Source organism: Cyprinus carpio, chromosome B2 (genome assembly GCF_018340385.1).
Source record: "Cyprinus carpio isolate SPL01 chromosome B2, ASM1834038v1, whole genome shotgun sequence".
Classification (NCBI taxonomy): domain Eukaryota; kingdom Metazoa; phylum Chordata; class Actinopteri; order Cypriniformes; family Cyprinidae; genus Cyprinus; species Cyprinus carpio.
The window spans coordinates 29438543-29453091 of NC_056598.1; the positions used below are offsets into that span (position 1 = coordinate 29438543).

General features: G+C 37.0%; 1 pseudogene; it reads left to right on the plus strand.

Moving 5' to 3' along the window:
• The window catches only part of LOC109064090, a 58270-nt pseudogene that overhangs the window by 16059 nt on the left and 27662 nt on the right, over positions 1 to 14549 (plus strand).

Genomic DNA, 14549 nt, shown 5'->3' on the forward strand with positions numbered 1-14549 from the left:
ATGAGTGTATTTGGTTGTTTGTCTCGACGTGGCATCTTGTTTAAAACCAATTAGCTTTCCGTTTCTCTGTAGCTTCTATAAAAAAAAAAAACTAATTGGTTTATTATATCATAAACCCATCTTAGAGATAGTCTTAGATATAGTTTTTTTTGTATTGGATGAAATACAAATTTCCTTATTATTCAGTTTCACCTGTAAATATGCATTTTTCTTGTTGAATTTCCTGTTTCAGTGTGAAATATGTCAGACTACAGAAGCAGGAAGTATTGCGAATGCTGTTTAAGGTTGTGTGTCGTCATAAACGTTGTGGTCCTGTTGTTGACTTCTGATGCCGTCCAGGAGACAGTGGTTAATCAGCTGTAAACAAACATCTCCATCGGTCTTTGTGGAAAAAAAAGCCCTTGAGAGATGTTCCATCGTATTTTTGTTTTCTCATCCCTAACAAGCCTTTAGCAGAGAGAGATATCGAGCAGCCCTGAGAGAGGCCTTGTTGCATTATAAAAAAATGTGTTTGTACAAGCTTATGTCATCTTCAGATTCCAAGGTTACGTGAAATGTGAGGTGGGATGGTAAATATTGACCATCCATTAGAGAACCGAGCATTCATTAGTGTTCATTGACGCAGAACGCACATGAACTAGGAAGCAGGAAACATCTCTGTAATAGCTAATGTTCAACTAACCACAAGGACAGTTAGTAAAGAGTGGTTTTAGGCTACAGAGACACACTTATAAACCGGTGAGTCATGCAAAAGAAAACACAAAAGCTCTGATCCAAAACCTCTCCTGCCTACATAGGCAGCTCCCTTATAAGGCAGAATCCAAATGTTGACTAAATATTATATCTGAATTAGGTTAAAATATTGTAGTATGGAAGCCCATCTCCACCACTGAATAAAAAAATAAAAACTTGCAACAAGTTAATATCTCAGAATTCTGAATTTATATCTCACATTTCTGAATTTTTTCTCAGAATTGTGTTTATATCTCTAAATTGTCTGAAAATGTCTGAAAAGTCCACATTTTTAGATGTAAACTCTCAAAATAGGAAGAATAATTGCTCATATGCATTGCGAGAAATATTTTATTCTGTGGCGGAAATGTGCTTCCGCTGAAATGTTTGCATTTCCCCATATACAGATACAGTATATCTTTGTGTTTATGCAAACATATACAAATAAATGGGGAAATGCACAGCATATAAAAAATCAGAGTCTGTTTGCTAAAATAAAATTCATCCTGCTGCTTTGAATGGCAGATTCTTCCTTTGTGCAGATTCATTAATTGGTGTGTTGAAGTGTTTTTTTGGAGTGTTGAATAAAGAATGACCGAATGCATTCTGCTTCATCCACAAAGACCTCCTGCCGGAGACGGCAGATGGAGACGAGCCTCACGCAGAGTTTTCAGAACACTGATCCTGGACCTGCAGATGCAACGTCAGCCTTTCCAAACCAGTTGACACATTCTGATGTGAGATCAGCTTAGGTCTGGCTTTATGGGCAAGAGAATAACCTCTATCTGCGGCAGAGACAGATGACTGAAGCTTTGTGTTCGTGCTGAATAGAGCGAGCGTGTAACTGTGTTTCTGTCTAATTTCATGACTCTGAAATGCTTTAAATTCCCGTTTGAAAACACATTATTCACCATCATAGAAATGAATGAATGAATGAATGATGCATTTATATAGCACTTTATTGTGTATTGTTGTACACCCAAAGCACTTTACAATCATGTGGGGGGGTCTCTCCTCAACCACCACCAGTGTGCAGCATCCACTTGGATGATGAGCAAATAACATTTCATTTGGAAGCTGAAACACAAATATTTTTCTAAAGCAGGAAAATATTGCTTGAGAAAAGCACTAGGCTAAGCAAATGCACTTCATTGAATTTACACCATTTAAAATGCCTTTTCACACCAACAGTGAAACAAAAGAGCAAAAATAATTGATGATGAATGATCTATCAACAACATTCAAGCTTGTTTCTACCAGACAAAGAAACAAAATCTCACAATTCTGACTTTTTTCCCAGAGTTGTGAATCTGTATCTCACAATTGCAAGTTATTAGCCCAGAATATCAAGCTTATATCTCGCACGTATTTTTTCTTGCAATTTTGAGTTTTACATCTTGTGATTTTTTTCTTTTATTCTGAGTTTATCTTGCAATTCTTACTTTATTTCTCATAATTGCAAAAAAAGTCAGAATTGTGCGATACAAATCCAGAATTAACCTTATATACACTAAAAGTTTGGGGTCTGGGCAACATTTTAAAGTTGTTGAAAGAAGCCTCTTCTGCTCACCAAGGCTGAATTTATTTGATCAAAAATACAGTAACAACATTAATATTATGAAATATTATTACAATTTCAAATAACATCTTTCTATTGTAATATATTTTTAAATTAAATGAATATTTTTGTTTCTTTCTTTTTTTTTCAGGTGTATTTTCTGAGTAATTTTATCAAATTGCATGTGAGAGCGTATAGTGTGGTTTAACTGCAAGGGTTCAGTTTGGGTTTTCTGCAGCTTTGTTTTTTTTAATCAGGCATTGTTACTAAGCTACACCCGTTACATTACATAAGCCTGTAGGAAACACATGCACGCAGGAAACAGAGTACTGGCGCGCTGTAATGCCTTTCCAATTAGGTAATCGTGCAAATGTAAGAGGGACAGAGAACTGAGGAAGACAGAGGAAATGCATGTTATAAAATATCCCATTGTATATCTGTTTCATTAGAAGTGTTTCATTAAAGTTGCCTCCTGAGCAGATGCATGGCATTACTGTTGCAGATTTTACACATGTTTTTAAACTTTATATGTATGCTAGCAAGGGATGGAGAGAATTAGTCCCAGAGTGTTTTGTGGACTAAAGCATTAATGCATTTCTGTAAATTAAGCTGTGTGTGTCATGCAAACATGTTGCAGTCTCTCTGTCAATTGCAAAAGTCATTGCCACAATGATAATTCTGTTCTGGGTGGTTTCCATGGCACCTCAATGTGGCTACTAAGATGTTCTGAGCATGTTTTCGCATGTTAGGCATTGCTATGCAGTTGCTAACGTATTGTAGATGCTTGCAAGGTCATTGGATTCAAAGTATACAACCTTATTAATCAACAAAAAGCAACAAAAGTCACTTTGGATTAAAGCATCTGCCAAATGCATAAATGTAATGTAAAATGCATTACACAATTTGAAAAATCGTTACGTCTTGAGTTATGCACTAAACTTCAATGCAATCTGAGAAGTTTGTTTGAATCACTAACTCTAAGTGTGAGCAATAGTAATAGTAACGTTTGACGAAGCATGCTTAGAAATGTCCATTTTTTCCTGCTGGTTGTGTGATTGATGCTTGTGTGGCAACTAGTGGTGATGACTTCATTGGAGTGCGTCAGAACGTGAATGGGAAAATTGTAACCATATTCCAGACTCACTCAAGCCCATGCACATAAATATGACATCACCTCATCTCCTCCTATGTTTTGGAGTCGTATCCATGCTCTCTCACACTGTTGCTGTGTGTTTATAAAAAAGTTTCAAACTCCCTCCTCTCCTGTGCCCATCTCACACTTTCCATCTGTCTGGCCATAAATGATTCAAGCCATCAGCAGCAGCTATTTAAGTTCGGTGTATGACTCAAGATAGACCAGCACATCAGGAAGCAGGGCAAAGTTTACCTTCTTAACTCTTGATTTAAGTAAGAGATCATATGCTGTCAGCCGATGGTTATAGCAAAATAATTGGGTGTGTTCTTATTTCTGGTAGCTAGCTATAATTGACTTTAACTAACTTGCTGAGTACAGTTCTTTTCAAACTGTTGCTCCACCATGACAGTAGCTTATCTGAAGGAGAAATGAAAATAGAAGACAGTTTATGTTGAAGTCTGCTATAGTGCCTCTTGTGGCAACACTGAGAATGTAATTTTGTGATTCATCCTTGTGCATTTGGCATGATTTCACCCTACACAGATTTGCTGTCTATCATATTATTGCCAAACCTGTCCAATCAGTGTGCTCTGGATTATTCAGTATTACGGCCACATGCAGTCATTTAAATTTTTTAATCTTTGGTAATGCTTTTCTACTGTCTTGGTTCGTCCTTATTCACATATGCTGCATTACTTTCAATTGAACATTTTATTTTAAAATATGGAAAAGTGCGAAAGAACGGCACTTTAAGTTGAACATTCAGCTTTTAACTGAGGAAAAATCTAGCATTGTGGGGGCATTGCATCTAGCAACTAGCATTGCACAACATTGTTTATTCTCTGCATTTTAGTTTCCAGAGTTGTCTTTAACAACTGAAAACCTGCAAATCCCATTGGCAGTTTTATTTGTTATGCATTAAGTGTTGTATTTCTTATGTTTTTTCTGAGATAAAATGAAGGAATTCTGAATCCGACAGCAGTAGTAGATCCACCATAAGGACAACGACTTAAGCTTGATATTCATGATTGATGCTGTGTTCAAATCAGATGCTGCTTTTATATTATTCAGAATGTTTTAGTTTTTTTCTGAATCCTTCTCTGTGCCTGGTAACTGAAATGAAGATGTTCAGAAGTCGCTAACTTTCACATTTTTGTTAATATGCCCTGTCCTCTATTTGTCTTTCAGACTGCTCTGCGGAGGCGAGGCAGTAGAGAGACCTTCAAAGATAAGAAGTCTTTAACTCAGGTGAGTACAAAGAAATACAAAGATCAATTCCATCCAAATCAAGCCATATACAGTTAAAAATAAAGGTTCTTTATTGGCATCTGTGGTTCCATTAAGAAATTTTACAGTGCATAAAACATTCTTTATAGTTGAAAAAGGTTCTTTAGATTAAGATATTCACATAAAAAATGGTTATTTTATGAACTGTTCCCTGAAAGGTTCTTTGGGGAACCCAAAATGGTTCTGCTATGGCATGGCTTCGAAACCTCCCCTTGGAAACATTTATTTTAAAGCATGCACAGAACAACACAATATGCTACATACACTACGTGTTGAGAATATAGACTACAGAACCTACAGAAGAATAAAGACTACAGACTTTTTATATGTTGTCCAGGCTGATTGTTCTCATACAATTTGGCCATTTTGAACTAAATGGTATTGCCTTTTACATTCACATGTTTCTTTCTCTCCAGGAGGACAGTGCAGATCTGCGCTGTCAGCTACAGTTTGCCAAGGAAGAATCGTCTCTTATGCGTAAAAAGATGGCAAAACTTGGCCGTGAGAAGGATGAACTGGAACAAGAATTGCAGAAGTATAAATCAGTATACGGCGATGTGGACAGCCCTTTGCCCCTGGCGGAGGTGACCGGTGGAGGCCCCCACACCTCTCGGGAAGCCGAGTTGCGGTTACGACTCAAACTGGTGGAAGAGGAAGCCAACATTCTGGGAAGGAAGATCGTAGAGCTGGAGGTGGAAAACCGCGGACTCAGGGCAGAAAACGAAGACCTACGCTGCCAATACGAGAGGGACTGCTTTGGACGCGAACCCTTCTCGAGTGTCCCTACCTCACCATATAGTGGCGATGCCCTGGAATCTGCGAGTGAACTGCGGCGACACTTGCAGTTTGTGGAAGAGGAGGCTGAGCTGCTGCGGCGCTCCATCTCTGAGATTGAGGACCACAACAAGCAACTGACGTCTGAGCTCAACCGCTTCAAATTTGGACCCAGCCAAGCCGACCGGGAGTCTGAGGGAGCCGAGGGTGGAAATGGTGGCATGCTCAAACCTGGTAATGGAGGAGGTCATGCTTTCCCGGGAGCAGGGAGTGGTGCCACATTGCAGGAGGAGCTAAAAACCGCAAGACTCCAAATCAACGAGCTAAGTGGGAAAGTGATGAAGCTACAGTACGAGAACCGGGTGCTAATATCTAACATGCAACGCTGTGACCTGGCGGCACACTTGGGGATACGCACCAGTAGCCCAAGGGATAGTGACGTGGATAGCGATGCTGGGCGAAGGGAAGCAGACGAGGACGAGACGGCCAGGCTACTGCTGCTCCACCCAAAACGAGAAGGTCCTGTTGGTGGGGAAAGCGACTCTGATGACTTGTTTGAGAAAACAGCAACTTCTGGATTTGTCAGTGGCGAGAAACCCTCAGATCCTGGTGAACTGGGAGTGACCGAGTTGGCCCAGCGAAGACGGGAAGACCGGGAGACGCTCCACAATGTCAGGCGTGAAGCTGAGCGGCTTGGTAAAACGGTGGAGCGGCTCATCACGGATACGGACAGTCTGATCCGCGAAGGTAGTTTGGTTGTCCTGGGAGGGGACCTTCTTGCAGAAGGTTTGGAGTTCAGAGGCGATGGGGGCTCTGCTGAATCGAAACCCGACTCTCAGGTGCTGGATTCCATCAACACTCGCATGAGGGCTTTCCGTTCGGAACTCCAGCAATTCATGGACAAAGTGGACCACCTAGGGGAGGGTCTAAGGGACCGCGTTGATGACCTTTCCCCTATGCCCAACCTCACCGAATCTAGCAGCTTCCTTTCCACAGTTACCTCCATGTCAAGGGATTCGCCCATCGGGACACTGGGAAGGGATCTGGGGACGGACTTACAGGTAGGTTATGTGTAACTCGACCTTTTCATCTTTATTCAGTGTTTGCCGTCACATGCGATCACATGACATGGCAACTTCCTTTTTTCCTTTGCTGCTTCCTCATTTGAAAGTCCTTTTTTGAGAATGCATACACCTTTATATTGATTCTGCATCTTCATGTATCATATATCGAAAGTCCCGAATGCACCACAAAGGAAGCAATTCAACTAATTTGGCTGGCATGACTCTTCATCTTAAACCAGAAACAACTCCCAACTGAGAGATAAGAAGGGAAATAGACTTGCTTTAGATATGGAGCTGTATGCAGAGTATTTGACTAGCAAATTGGTTATGCAGTTGCCTTGACATCAGTGATATTTCTTATCTTTTTTTGTTATTGAAAGATTAATGGGAGTTACCAGCAGGAGACAAAAAAGGACACACAGAGTTAAAAAGATGTTTGGTGCTTTTTAATTCATTTTGACATTAATAACCTTCAGCATGAATGCAGGCAGTTGAACAAGTCCAGCAGACATCACAGAACAACACTCCCTCACCAGTATTAACTGACCACTTAGTTTTTCTTTTAGAACACCATATTACTTGTGCTATTTTTGCTGTATGTACATGAATTTTCGGCATGCATGGACTACCCTGATGACCTGTTGTACTACATTCGCCAAAATATGCAGTATACAGTAGGGCTACATCTCCTGGAATACTATATCCCATAAAGCAATGCATATTCCCCAGAGCGCCACCCGGCTGAGCCAAGATGCCCTTACCTCTCCTTTCCTAGCATAATCACCCTCAATGCTGCTCATAAACACCTGCATCTATACCTGCCCCATCCTCTTACCCACAATCTCCTTGTCTCGCACCTGGGGCAGGGGGGTGTTTAAGGGTATATCCCGCATGGCTTCACAAGGCTATGTGTATTGTTTTGGTTGTCATTGATTTGCAGGGTCCAAAATTTACTGTGCCAATTGTGGGCAAACTGAGAAATATTTGCCAGCCATAAATATTTCTTACAGCCATAAAAGTGCATTTTGGTGAAGCTTATTTCTTCCCACAGAATAAAAATGTGACAAGATAATTACGACTATTTATCTCACAAATCATTGTTCTCACAATTATGAGTTTATATCTGACAATTCAGACACTTTTTTTGGAGGTCCGAGTCTACATCTCTCTACTTCTCGCAATTTTTTTTTCGTTCTGAGTTTACATCTTGCAATTCTGACTTCTAATAATTGCAAGTTAACGTCTCAGAACTGCACAATTCCGAGTTTCCTCAGAAATACATGAGAATTCAGAAAATCAGTATTGTGAGTTAAAAAGTTGCCATTACCTTCATTTTTTCATTCCATGGCAGAAATAAGCTTTGATAGTATTTTGTATTTCTTAATCAATATTAGTTTATTATTTTCATGCATGTTTGTTACAAATAATAGTGTAATTCACAGCATCATATATATATGAACACCAGCTGTGAGCACTTAAATGGTGGACGTACTTACATTATAAATTGTGTGCCAACACATTTTGCAATGCATCAATGGATGAAGTCGATCTTGCTTTGCTATAAGCTAATAACACCCGCTGGCCAAACGCTTGCAGCAGCATTCGCATACATGCTTAAAGTTTGTTTCTGGCCTTAAACTTAACTTCTCACAAAAGCAGGAGGATGCATTGTGTTCTAGATCCTAATATTTTCATACTTACATGTTGCACTTCTTAATAAGGTTATCAGAATTAAACTGATCTCCTTTGTATTTTTATTTACCGGCACTTGTCAATTTTGGACCCGAATGTATAGCCTACTAACACTAACTAAAATGGCAGTAAAATGTGTTTGTAATCACCTGGGGTCTGGCCTTTAGCAATTCCAGTAGTTTTTTATTTGCACAGGTAATGCTGATGCAGCATACGTGGAGCATGCAGCCATTAATATGAAACATGGTGGATAAGAAGTGCTTACACTGCATTTTTGTTTTCTGAGGAACCTCCAGAGGCTCTGTGTGACCTGTGAACACTCTGAATACACTCAATGTTTGTTTCTCTATATATTCTATGTGACTTTTCTGTGGTTGATCATTTTCAGGAATAATGTAGCTGTGTCTTTTGTCTCAGTGAATGATTTTCAAATGTTTAATTGTCATATATGCTGGTCTCGGAAAGCTGCCCTCCATAGAACTGCTTGTAGCTTTTTTCCTGCTTTGTGCTTTGAAATTGCTTTATGATAACATGAGTCAACTTTCCAACTAATAACCTATGTGTAACTATGGGTTTGACATCTATTGATGTTTTAGTAGCTTGTCATATGAACTGAGCATCTGAACGTGTTTATATATTTTACATTTAAGCTTAATAGTGTCTGAATTGCGCTCTGATTGGTTGATAAGCTCATTTGGCTCATGTTCATTGGTGGAAGCCGTCGGTTAAGCTGGGCAGTTCTTTGCTTTGGGTCGCGTCACTTCAATCCAACCACTAAACACTCTTCATCAAGCATGAAGTCACGGCCTGTTCACCTGCTTATATAGGATGTTTATTAAAGAGCTTCAGTTCGCTGCTGCGCTGCTTCCATCGCATGGCTGGGCTTCGCTGTGAGCAGCATGCTGCTGTCGTGCCGCATCCAAACCCTGTCAGTCTCCTACACATCTTAGAGTTGCTTGTCATGCTTCATCTGAAAGCCTTTAGCATCATTCTGTTATCGCTGATCAGGGAATCAAATTATAATTAAACAACACATCAGTGGTAATTATACAGTATAATATAATATTAAATGATTAATATTATTAACTGTAACATTGTATCTTTCTGTTGTGATGCCAAAAATCTGTACTTTTTGACAACTGAACAACATAATGAAATCTACTAATGTACTAGCTTGGCAACCTAATTAATAGGCTAGTTTAAACTTTAATTTTAACCTGTGGTGTATGTAACTGTGTTTTTCTTTTAATTGTTTTGCTTTCAGGAAATGGACGTTTATCTCAAAAACAGTCTCAAACGTATTTATTAATTCTTATTTATATTATATTATTTGATTAAATCCAATTTTTTATGAGCTGTTTGTGAAATGTAACTTAATGAAATGTAATTAATTATTAAAATAATGTCACAGTTTAATATCCTTAATATACAGTAATAATCCTTAATAATATGATTATTTATATATTTTTGTATTTAAAAAAAAAAAAAAATATATATATATATATATATATATATATATATATATATATATATATATATATATATATATATATATATATATATATATTAATATAAATAAATGTAATCATTAAAATATTTTTAGATAACTATTTTAAGTACATGTATTATTGTAATTGTTAGTTTAATAATGATCTCATTAATTATCTTAATAATTAATATTAATATTAGTATTTTTTATTTGTTAGGTATGTAATGTTTTCATTATTTTCCTTAAAATTATTAGCTTTAATATGAATAAAATGAATAATTAAAATAATAACAATAATAAATGTTTAGAAATGTATTATTTTAATTACATTTATGACTTTAATAATTAGCTTAATTAATATTAATATTGCTATTCATATTTGTACTGATTAAGCTAATAGTTATAACTAGTTATAAATAGTTATAATAATTATTTTATTGTGTAACAATAGAATGTTTAATGTAATATTGTAATATTAATATTAAGCTAATAATACAATTATTTTGAAATATATTACATGCATTATTTCAATTATTAGCTTAATGTTAATATTGATAATAATTTTTATTTGATAGTTTATTGATACTAAAAAATAATACATAGTTAATCATTAAAATAATGTACATTTTCATTCCTATTATAATTCTTATTTTAATTAATTGCTTTTTTTTTTTTTTTTTTTAGCTATATTTTAGAATTGCCCTAGTAAAACACCCAGTTCTTTAAGGCAGTGGACTGGTTTAATCATTAGGGTTTTGACCGGGTGCTGGATTTGGCACGACACACTATTAGCGTCAGCTGTCAGTCACTGCACATTTTGGGTTATTGGTTGTAAGACTCATGTATCCCCATCGCATGCGCTTCATAACCAGTGTTTTGCATTCTTTTTTCCCCTTGGCCCTTCCCTTCTTCTCTCTTTGTCCCTCATTTCGTTCCCAGATGTTTCAGCCCATGATTCTGTTCCTCCTCATTCTCGTTCTCTTCTCGTCTCTCTCCTACGCCATCATCTTTAAGTTGGTGTTTCTTTTTGCGCTTTTCTTTGTCTTGTAGCCTACTGGCTCTCTCTTTCTTTCTTTCTTTCTTTCTGTTTTCCATTCGATCATTGTTTTTTAATTCATAATCATTTTTTGAATACAGTGTGTGTGTCGATGACCCCTCACCCTTGCATTTCACACTCTGAGTTTCGCTTAAACCCACATTGAGTTTTATTTTCCCCCTCCACTCTTTCTCGTCTTGTGTGTGTGGATTCTGTTTGTCGTTCACCGATCCCCACGCACCTCCCTCTGTCTCCTCCTCCCGGACCCTTTCCTCCCCTCCTCACTCACAGTACGTGCGCAGGGAGGAGCAGGAGTGGCGCCTAGAGCGGCAGAGTGTCCCGGAGGCCCCTGGACAGGGACAGGGCGCCGCTAAGGGCTCCGTCACAGCCAGGGGAGGCCCTGGACTCAGTAGATACACCAGGCCCCACAGTTTCAGACCCGAGGTCAGTGCCTCGTCCATCTCCCTCTCAACTTTAAGACAGATACGATTCCAAGTGTCCTTGCAGTGCCTCTGACTTCCTGAAACAGCTGACAGTTTAATGTGCTGCACTAGTTAAGATGGTAAACGCTGAAAGTATTTCCCGTGCGTTTCTGTAAAGCCTTGGTTATCTTCGGATGTCATCACATGCTTGATGGAAATACAGAAGTAGCTGGAAAAGTAATGAAGTGAGTTATTCTCAAGAAAGCACTGCAGTTACTGACTATCTGACATGCATTGCTTTTCTCTGAATGTCATTACTTGCCTTAAACTTTAATAACATAAAATTGATATTAAAAATGCATTAAAAGTGTAAGATCATGAAAGAATGAAATTTAATATAATGAAATTATTGTTAATAATATATATACATATGTGACAGAAGTGATGTCAAATGATTAATCGCGATTAATCACATCCAAAATAAAAGTTTTTGTTTACATAATATATGTACTGTGTATATTTATTATGTATATATAAATACACACACACATGCATGTATATATTTCAGATTTTTTTTATATATTAAATATATTTATTTATAATGTAAATTATATGAATATAAATATAGACGTAAATATTTTCAAAATATATTTATATATACATAATAAAAGTACACAGAACACACACATATATTATCTAAACAAAAACTGACGGTGTGACACTTGCCGGTGCCCTCTAATGACATTTCAATGAAAGCGGATCCTGCTCATTAAAGAAAATGTCTGGTGAAAGGGAAAATTGGGTAGATGATGTCAGGCCAAAACTTACTGATAAAGGTAATTTATTGACAACATAATGTAATAATGTATAAATATGTAATGTATTGTAATTAAGAAGTGTATTAATTGATGACAACAATAAAACCGAACGCTGTCATTACTAGCTGTGTTGTTAATATGTTCACAAGCTTCACAAGTTTCAAATAACTATTAGGCCATCCTTAAAAATATTCTTGTTTGCCATAACTGACCGACCCTGTCAATTTAGGACTGACCCAATTAATTATTTTTTTCCCCCTTTTTGTCCGACCGACTTGCCGATTGTAATTGCGTTAAGACCCACAGATTTTTTTTACTCTTCAAACTAATACAAATGCAATAAAATGTGAGACACACGCAATTGACGCTTTTCACACGCTCTCACACCACACATCCATTTTCTCACGCACAGAAAAATCACGAAGCAAAGAGGACACAGAGACCGACAATCTCAGCTCTCAGATTCTGTCAATTTTATTATGAAATTCAAACAATGAATACCGTTTTTGGTGCTTGTAAACGTGACGCGACAGATCCCTAGCGGCACCTGAACTGATCATCTCTAGCTAATAGTAAAGAACTCTGTGTAATCCGTATGGCCGTGAACATGGGCAGTCAATGTGCAACAAAGGTTCGTGGATTTCACAAACGTGTTTATTCCATGCCTGTAGTTTTGGCAACAACACACTCTTCTCGGCATCACTGGACAGCATACGTACTAAAAAAACTAAATAAAAATAACTTTTCGTACAGCTATAATCTGCTACAGCCGCCTACGGGACTAACGCTACTTCTGCTACTTCCTTAGCAGCAAGGCACGCAGTAATGGCGGCGCTGCTTTACTTCCGTGTTTCGCCGGATTTGTCTATAACCATATTACATGAAAAAAAAAAAAAAAAACATGGCTGATGTCAAGACATAACCAAGGCTGTGATCCTCTTTTAACATTAAGACAGGCTAGTAAGAGCTGTTTCAGTGGTGTATGGAAAACTAGAGAGCTGGAGTGCCTTCCCTTGTGAAAATGTGCAGTACAGATCAAAACTGAGGAAATATTCACACACTGGTTTAATGACATTTCCGCCGTGAAACACGAATGACCTCGGTGCGTTCAGAGGTACCAGATCTTAAAACCTGAACCACGAGGGTTGCATCTAAGCCTGAAGTATTTATGAATATGGCTCCAGATTTCAAAATAAAAGTTTGATTAGATTTGAAATGAATGTGAGTGCACTGGTGTTTGAGCACAAAGGTGACAGTGTGTGAATATTGAGTTTCTCTGTCAGACAAATCTCCAACAAAAACTACTACTATGTCTCTGGATCTGTTTCAAAACCTAGAGTTCATTGTTTAGGCATCATAGACACCTTCTGGAGGTGAAACCTTGCCTAAACAATGCTTATGCTAGTTTTAAAATGGATTTTTGGATATATTATATATACACTATAATGCATTAAATATGTTTATCAAATTAAATACATTTTTTAGATTAAATAAGTGCATTAAATAGTTAATTATACATTAAATAAATATTTATTTTCCAAATATTATAGAATTAACAATTATAAATTGTTAAAAATAAATTAAAATGGACTATTTCACACAATGTTTGCATGTGATTATTTATTTATTTATTTTTGTAGTATTTTGTTATTTATTTGATGTCTATGTAGAGTGTTTTAAATTCCTTATGCAATATGACATTTATGATGCTGACAATGAAGACAGAAAGGCTGCTCACTAGATTTTGAAACAGAGCCTGTTTTTAGAGGAAAAGGAAAGCATAGGGCATACAGTACTTCACTATAAAGAGCAATTCTCCCTAGTTTGTGTATCTTTATTTAATTTAATAAAATGCAATGAATCTCTAATGCAGTAGAAAAGTGTGCCAGATGTCATAAATAGCACTACAGTTATTTTACACAAAGTTATTAGACCAGATACAGTAACACCACTGATTCGTCTGATGCAATTAAATGAAACGGTAGATCTAGCCGAGAGCAGTTTGTTTGTTCACTTAATTCACATCATTGTCTCTCAGTGATTCTTTTGGTTTCTTCTCACTCCGCTCACAACCACCGCTGTTAATTTAAAATCACACTGGTTTGTCATGAATTACGATCACTCACCATCCTCTCACGCAGGGGCTTTGAAAAATGTGATGTTTGTGTTGAAAATAAGGGCTGTATGTGTCAATCATGTCATCTGTTGATATATATGTTTGCATTTAATTTGTTGTGTGTTTGTCCCAGTTTATGTGCTGTCCCTTAAAAACATGGTACTCGAGAACAGAAGCGTTTCTCACTTGTAATTATGACTTGATGTTACTGATCAAAGGCAACATATGCTTATTCTATCGTCTTTATGATTAACGATAGTATATGTTATATGAGCCTATGATATACAATGGTTTTTGTTAATATTTAGATTTAGATAATAATTAGATTTTATATTTATATATATACAATGTTTAAAAACAAATGTAATAATTTAGTTGTTTGTTTTTGTCTTTTTTTACCGTTTCTATATAATTTTTTTATTATTA